Source organism: Coffea arabica, chromosome 6e (assembly GCF_036785885.1).
Source record: "Coffea arabica cultivar ET-39 chromosome 6e, Coffea Arabica ET-39 HiFi, whole genome shotgun sequence".
NCBI classification, from domain to species: domain Eukaryota; kingdom Viridiplantae; phylum Streptophyta; class Magnoliopsida; order Gentianales; family Rubiaceae; genus Coffea; species Coffea arabica.
In genome coordinates, this window is record NC_092321.1 from 5,177,512 (window position 1) to 5,186,726 (window position 9,215).

Below are 9,215 nucleotides of genomic sequence, written 5' to 3' on the forward strand. Positions count from 1 at the left end.
AAATAAGGAGTTAACTTCAACTAACACTCCCACGTCCCCTCAAACAAAAATTTAACTTCCACTTACGTTAAAACTCTAATACTCCCACGTTCCCTCAAACAAAAATTTAACTTCCACTTACATTAAAACTGTTTCCACTTACCCGTGCGTCAGATGGTTGTAGTACCACTACTGATTCCCATTTTCCAGTGAGTTGAAGAGCATTGACCAGAATAAAGATAGCCCATAATTCAACGGAATTGAAGATAGCACATGATCTTTTCCAACTGCCACGAAGCAACAATATACTTGGTACTACTTTTGGGAATTACTCTTAAAACCCTTCCAATCAACTTCCTTCTCGAACCTCTCAAATTAACTTCATAATGGAACATGGCCGTTTACAGGCATGTCAACAATGACTGAATTTCAAACTCGCAAGATTGCAATGGAGGAAACATCTGCTAACAAAACGAAAAGGACGCCACAACGGTTCTGCACAAGAATTGGAATAGTTCCAACAACTTTGCGTCGACGAAAGAGAAATCTCACATCAACTACGATGGATAAAATCTCGACTACACCGACTCAAACGCCGCGCCAATCAAATGAGAAGTTTCGGTACTATTTATTCTTTTAATATTGATATTTTCATTGTATTTTCAATTATAAATAATATTCTCAATATTGTAATATTATTGTTGTTTCCATACTAATCCTTGCTGGCTCAATCAACAAAGTATGGTACTATGGCTTTTATGTGAGTTTAGGCATTTAGACATATAGTTCTCATTGTATTAGTAATTAATCAGATTAGTCCCAGAACATGGTCATAGCTTTGATTAGGGAAAACATTATTTTTTCATTAAATGTCTACCTAAATGTCTTCCCATTAATGCTATTATTTCTACGCACAAAGCGCTAAAAGTTTAGAACAAAAATGGAGATTAAGATATTTTCTCCAGTCACCTCGAGTGACTATCCAGACTTAGAGACAAATAGCTTGGGAAACTGATGAGGGACTAATGTAACATTCTTTTTTTTTCTTTTGAAAAAAATATAAAAGTAAGGTAATGTGAATTAACTGAAACATTATACTGAACAAGGAATGCAGTTTGCATTTATTGCAGAAGTTTTTGGTGGAAGATCATGCTTAAAGTGCTTTACTATAGCCCTTTAAATTTGACAAAGATAATGAGTAATTCCCAAAAGTATACTACATTCCATATTATGGCTGAAAAACTGATCATATCATGAGTTGTGCTCATGATGTGACTTATGTAGGTTTTCCCCCAAACTGTTAATTCTGCTCACGCAAAATAGTAGTACTATTAATTATGAGTTGTGATCTTTGGAGTTTCTTCGTTTCTTTGAAATAAGATGTTCTGAAGGTTGACATTAAGAGATTACTACTAACGGGTAGGTTCGTTTTTTGTGTTTTGGCTTCTTTTTTTTTGGCAGATTTTGTGTCTTATTGCATTACATGTCCTTGGGCTGCTTAAATCTGGATTATGCTGTAATTTTGCTGTGGAAAGTAGGAATCGTGCAAGACAAAAATGTTGACGATCGAGAGAAAGAGAAAAAAAAAAAGGAATAGATTCAAAAAATAATTCTTGCAAAAACATATGAGACAATGGCACATAAGAATCTTGCAAAACATTGTTTACGAGAACATATGAGACAATGGCACCTAAAAATTAATATACTTTTTAGGTGTAATCTTATGGACAGTAATCTTATGTATCAAAATAGAAGTTTCGGTACTATTTATTTTTTGAATATTGACATTTTCATTGTAATTTCAATTATTACTAATATTTTCAATATTATAATATAATTGTTGTTTCCATTGTTTACAAGTTTCGGTACTATACTTCGCTCTTCAAGACAGGCATGCACGATTCATGTTTCGTTGTGATGCTTCTTATCTTAGAGATTTAAAAACAAAGGTATACATTATTTATATGTATATTTTTTTACACAATATTATTTACAAACTGACTAAAACAAAAGATAATTTTGAACTATGTATGCTTTTAATTGTCAGAAAAATGGAGGTGCATTGTTCGACCAACACATTAATTCATGCAAAAATCGTGCATTCTCATTTATAGTGTGAACTCCACAAAAAACAACAGAATTAATTAAACCCCCAATAATGGCGTTCGTACTCAGAGTTGACTGGTGTGAAGAATGTTCACACCTTCGTAGAAGATTATCAAATCAAAGGCAAAATGTCTGTAAGCATTTCATTTACTTATCAAATTAAATATTCAATTATATTTAATTGGACCCTTATGTCGTTCAATTTATGATATAGATTTCTATTTTTTTTTCAGGATCCAACCTTCATCGAAATGATCGTTTATAAATAATGGAGATGTTTTTATCATATATTGAACTATTGTTACAAAGTTTCATTTTTTTAAATATACTTTCATATGCCCGTGATTATAATATTTTACTATTTTTAAATTCTTCCATAAATTGTAATTTTTTTTAATAATGTAGGCACCGTGCGTAGCACGGGTATTCACACTAGTTATCATAAAATTAAGGGCGACGACTTAAATTGAATGCTAGTCATGTGTGGCCTGTGAAACTTAAACAAGGATTATATTTGCCATGCGATGGTGACGTCCACGTTCTCCTGGGTAACTACCCCGACATAGACACGACTGTGAACATCTAATCTAAGATTAAGATATGAAAACTAAAATTCAATTGTCAAACTGATGCTCATGTTGGCTAACTTCAGATGATGTTTTTTACAATACTTCATTTTAGAGTCTGTCTTTGTAATATCGATAAAATAAAGAATTAACTTTTTTATACATTGACAATGTTGTGAATTTTTTACAATAATAACTACAGATATTATATTACATGTGTATGATTCAAATTTTAAATTTTAATTTATATTATATAACATGATCTAAATCTATTAATGTAAAAAAAAAAAAAGACAGGGACCGTATATAAAAAACTTACCCTAAAATAAAAGAAGAGTCTTGCCGGTCGCATTAAAAGGTACTATCCTCACCACAGCTAATTTTGAAGTAGGCCTGTTAATCGGATCTAATGAGTCGGGTTTTTATCAGTTCAAACTCAACTCATTTAATTTGGAATATTTTCGGGCTTCGGATTATGAGTTTCGGATTCATAAATGTGAAGTTCATACTCACCTCACATAATATTCGGATCGTCAGCCTTAATCGGGTTTAACCCAAGCTCACTTATTACTCATTAATTTTCTTAATATAATTATTATAACTATTAAGTTGTAAAACTAATTAACATTTACAAAACTATAATATTAAAACTAAACATAAACAAATAATAGTTCTTAAAAAGTATATAAACCAAAACGTTTTCAACAATATTTATATTTAATTCGTTCAAAATGCATGAAAAATAGTAATAAAACATGCGATTATAACTCATAAGTCAATACATCTTTAAAAGTTGAAACTTTTTTTATAATCTTGTGATTTGAATCCAAACATGCTTGATGATTGTATTTGTAGATCAAAAAGAAATCAATCAATATTATGTCAACACAAAAATTTATTCAACCAATAAGAAAAGTTAGAGATTCAGTTATGCATCACAAATATTGGCTCTCAAGAAAGCTCATGGAAGAGTCTTTAGATGTATTTTAATATTTTGTAATATATATATATTTAATATTTAATAATAATATATTTGGATATATACTTATACATAATATCAAAATATAAATATTATATATATATATATATACAGATAATTAAAGGGCCGGGCTTATATCAAATTTTAGCTTAATAGGACCCAAGCTCGGCTCATATTTAATTCAGGTTTAATTTTTAGGTTCAATCTCAGACCGACTCACTAAAATATCGAGTTTATCGAACTTTTTGTCTGACCGAACGAGCGGAGCTCGGATTGGCCCAGCGGCCTCAACCCCATTGACAGTCCTATTTTGAAGGTATCCCCGGAATCCGATTATCCTTTATGTAAAGCTGTTTATGTGTATCTCATCCAAAGTCATCGAGTGTCAAAAGTCTGTTTTCTCCTTCCATTCTTTTTCCGTTTACCATTTTGACAAAATTGCTTTACCATCTCGATATATATCTTTCTTTCTTTCTTTCTTTTTTGGTAAATTACTTGTCACAACTTGTTGAATTAACTACTAATTGTAAAGTTAGAATTATTTGGCCATTTCCCTTTACACTTACATCTAAATTGACATATTATTATTTTCAGAAGATTGAAACTTTAAATAGTGTGATACCAATATGAACAGATATACTTGGCTGTTAATCATAATTTGTCTCACTTGTAACGAAATAAATTGTATATCTCGTTTGTCTTGTGTAGTTATAATGCCAGTATAGCCAGTTGAGAAACTACAATCCAAAAAAAAAAATATGTAGATTTTTTTCTTTTCAACTAAAATGCAAACTACCATATCTCAGACTGACTACCATTTATTTATACGAGTGTAGCTTTTACTAAAATCAATCAAAACAGAAGTACGGGGACCACCAAAAGATAAACTGGAAAGATAACTAATTCTACTTCAATTCTGTATATCAACATCTCACAAAAGGGGAACTGTAGAGTTACATAATTCGTTACACAGAATTAACAGGAGTAGTAAAACATAGTACTATCTACATCTATCAAACAAATATTTAGAACAAAAAGCAACTACCTGCCATCAGCTGAAGTAAAAGACTCGGCAAATCCACCAGGCCTTGATGGTATGCTACCCTTGCTGTCCTCCACGTCCAAATAACTGAGATCCTTTCCTTCAGCCTCTTGCCACCCCTTAACCATTTGATTCAGAGGAAGACTGTAATCAATTCCACAGTATTCCTCTGTATCATCATCAAGTGGTTTCCATTTCTCAACAAGAGAAGCCAGGACATTTACAACATGGCCCATATCAGGACGCTGGTTCGGCTCTCTAGCGGTACAATGACCAGCAAGTTCAGCGATAATTGAGATGCTCTCGAATTTTTCCTCTTTCATATCTAGAGCAGGGTCAATGGCTGCCATTAGCTTCTCTTCACTAGACTTGATATGCCAGAACCATGCAGCCAAGTACTGGCTTTCCTCAGGTCTGTCCTCATCAAGTGCCACCAATCCCGTTAGCAACTCCATTAGCACGACCCCATAGCTGAAGACATCCGCTTTTGTCGTGATTTTGCCGGTCACTGATCATTTAAGGTAGAATATTGTACAGCATCACAAGAAGTTAGACCATCGTTATAAGAATTATTATCAATGGTAGAAAATGACGATGTTAAAAATCGGAAAAAGAAGATAAATGTCCTGCTCAACTACACATATTGTGGTAAACCAAAATTATTTCCTCTTTTAAGTAAGTTCAATAGCTCAATGGATTTATCAGCAAACAAATTTTACAAGGAGGAAATGGCATGTTAAATGCTACAAGCCATTGCAGAACAATAGAACTATGTCGTCAACTAGTAATTTGAAGCACCAAATTTCAAAACCAGTCCTGCTAATCAAACTAGTAAACAATCTTCATTACCACAGCTTGATAGGGAGTGATGGCATTAAAACAATTAGTAATTTCATTTAAGGGACCAAGGAAGATTGACTTACCAGCATACTCAGGCGCTAGATATCCAAAAGTTCCAGCTAGCCTAGTCACCACAGACTTCTCTCCATCAGGTGCGAGTTTCACCAATCCAAAATCAGATACTTTTGCTCTAAAGTCATCACCGAGCAGGATATTTGAAGATTTAAGATCTCTATGTATGAAGCTCTGATGAGCTAGACTGTGAAGATATTCCATTCCTCTAGCAACATCTAACGCAATATTTAGCCTTCTTTTCCATGATAAAGGTTCTAATTTCAAGCTCTTCCAGTGGAAAAGATGCTTGCTGAGAGCCCCTTCGGGCATATACTCATATACCAAAATTCTTTCATTTCCTTCAATAGAATATCCCAAAAGTGACACCAAATGCCGATGACGGACCTTAGAAAGGACGGCAATCTCGGCTTGAAATTCATCCAGAGCCTTGCTACTAAGTACTCCAGCTTCCATTCTCTTAACTGCAATCTTTGTTCCATCATCCAACTCTCCTTTGTAAACTACTCCAAAGCCACCACGCCCAAGTTCATTTTCTGGAGCAAAATTTTTTGTCACATTTCGAAGAACTTGGACCGATATGGTTAAGTTTCCAGCCTCGATAGTATGAGAATCGCCACTGTTCCTACTGGCAGAACCACTTCCTGTCAATGTAGAAACGCTTCTATTGGTATTGTCTGCAACGGCAATCTTCACCAAATTGTCGGGATCGGATGAATCTCTTGGATGAATTACAATAGAACTAGGAGCTTGGCATGTATCTTTTCTCTTTTTACAGTAACAAAGAAGTAGGGGCACAACCAAACAGACCACAAGTGCAAAAGTTGCAACAGGGGCTAAGACTGCAACTAACTTGGACTCACTCGGATGTCCTCCTTGGTTAGAATTTTTGGCAGGGTTACTAGAACTAGAATTTGATCCTTTTGTTGATGGAGAAGAGGGAATTGAGGTTTGCGAACCTTCTGGCGATGGGGTACTACTTGAAGGACTAGGACTTAGCGGTAAATTTCCCTTCAGGTTAAGGTGTACAGTGGTACTAAAGTTTGGCCAAGGAGGGGAAAGATGGTTGTTACTCAAATCCAACAGCATCAAGGCTTTTAGTTCAGTCCAATTTGATGGAATTTCTCCTGAAAGATTATTCGACCCCAGATATATATGAGTGAGAGAATCAAGACTTGCAATTGAAGGACTCAAGTTTCCAGAAAGGTTGGACTTGGCCAAGTTCAAGACATCGACCTTTTTATCGAAATTGCAGCTCAATCCCAACCATGGCCCTTCACATGGGTTATTTCCTGACCACAATTGAACAAGCCTAGGCGGGTAATTCACCCCATCGAGAAATTATAAGAGTGCCATGACTTCAGGAGCACAGGAAACGCCCGCACTTGTTTGGCAAAATGGATTGGCTGAATAACTAGCATTAACAGCTTTGAACTTTGGAATTGGACCCATGAAATGATTATTATTCAAATCCAGATTATTGAGTGGCATACTTGCCAAGCTATCAGGAACTAATCCAACAAGATCATTAGTATTGAGATTGAGAACTTGCAAATAAGTTAAATTGTTGATGTCCTTGGGAATTTTACCTGAAAAATGGTTCCCATGAAGCCACAGACTAACAAGTGATCCCATTGTTGCAACTATATCAATTGGACCCGTCATCCCCTCGCCAGACTGTTGATTTAGCCAAAGAACCTTCAGGGTAGAGTCCTTGAAACTAGCCGGAATACCGCCAGTAATCCGATTTTGAGACAGTCTCAACACCTGTAAGGACGACATACTTCCCAAGAATTCAGGCAAAGGACCAGCCAAATTACAGCTCATCAAAGTAAGATTAGTCAATTGAGCTGAACTTTGCAAGTCAGAAGGCAGTGACCAGCCAGTTGAGGCATTAAGAGGATTATAGTCCAATGCCATCACTTGTAAACTCACGAGCCCATTGAAGAAATCAGAAGGAATAGTGTCAAACTGGTTGAAATCCAAATACGCGTATCTCAACTCGGACAACCCGCTGAAAGACGGCAACTTTCCACTGAATTCGTTCTGCTGTAGGCCTAAATTTGACAGCTTGGACAGCTGATTGAAATTTTGGGGTAAGGTACCCTTCAAGCCTAAGCCCCTAACTTGAATTTGCGAAACTCTGTTGCCGGAACAAAATACGTGCGGCCAATTTGGAGTACCGCATGGGTCGTTGCCGTTAGCAGGCCAATTCAACAGCTGAGGATTCTTCAACCCATCTCTGAACTGGTTGAGTATAGCAAGGTCGCCGGGGTCTGTCACGCTAAAAGCAAGTGTAACAATACAGAGAAATAGCGCCAATCCAAGCCTTTTCTTCTCAGCAGCCACCATTGTTGAGCTCTGAAACACGGCTCCACATGCATTGAGCCCTAGATGAAAAGCTTGTTATAACTTCTAATGGTGGTTCCTTGAAGAACCCATCTCAAATGTCGCAAGGGAAGCTTAGAGATAACATGCGTTTGGGAACACAAAAACTCTCAGACAGAGTGAGAAAGAAGCAGAGAAAGGGACAACAGAGGGAGGGAAGGAGGGATGACTGGAGTGAGAAACACTACTGGCAGAGTGGTGTGGCGTATAATGCAGAGCATATGTTGCAAAGCAGAAATCACAAGTACATCTGCTGAAGCTTGATTAGTACGTGATCACCCTAAAAAGTGGATCTGTAATCGGAAACTTTCAAGACTTCCGATTAGAATACTGGGGAAAAAAAACTCTGGCTTGAAATTTGACTGGAATTTCTCTGGCTTTTCTGCAATGTCACGTACTCTGCTCTCGATGTCAAACTCAAAGGGTAGAAAACATTTAAGAGCGAGTATACGTTTGTTGTTGACTGTTATATGCTCACAGCTAGTTTGGGAGTTGAGGATAGAAAGGAAAGGAAGAGAAAGTTAAGTAACGAGGGAAAAGAAAGGATAAGAATGGAAGAGAAGATATTTTAATGTTGTTTGGGAGTTTATGAAAAAATGAAGATGATTTTGGATACATTGATCAATAAATACTTCATTCAATAGCTTTTTAAAGATAGAATGGACAATTTAAAAATTTTTGTAGCCTTTCCATAGTTTTCTTTTGCATTCTGCTCAATTTGGGATGGAATTTTTTTTAACTGCAGCGGGTCTCTTCTTCTTTTCAAATCAGCCGAATTCTTTTCCTTTCTATTTCACTATAATACCTACATTTTTCTTCCCTTCTTTTTCTTTTCTGCTCAAATCTCATCTCCAAACTAGGCATTAGAGTTTGAAAGGCTCTTACTTCACTTTCTTGAAAAAAAAAATGACGAGGGTATATTTGTCTTTTAATGGTGTGATCGACGTATTAACTGCATTATTTCGGGTTAGCGTAGTAGACAAGCAATTTACAGTAATTAAATTCAACATTCATTGGTGTCCAGTCCCCTGTGGAAAAAGTTTAATATGCGGTGATCACTCCGTTCCCCAAGTTCCAGATTCTCGTCAGTTGCATTCATTTTCCCTCTGGCCCTCTCCCTTTTTCTTCTTATTCTTCTTTCTTTCTTTCTTTCTTTTTTTTTTTCCATGGGAAATTGTGTGATTTTTTGGGTCTTGTATATTGTATATTCAATACTACTGCTCCAAAAAATTTAAAAAAAAAA

General features: G+C 35.7%; 1 pseudogene; it reads right to left on the reverse strand.

Annotated features, from left to right (window-relative positions):
* Window positions 1–4,513: 4,513 nt before the first annotated feature.
* Window positions 4,514–8,510, reverse strand: LOC113696046 (receptor-like kinase TMK3; annotated as a pseudogene).
* Between the last annotated feature and the right edge of the window lie 705 nt (window positions 8,511–9,215).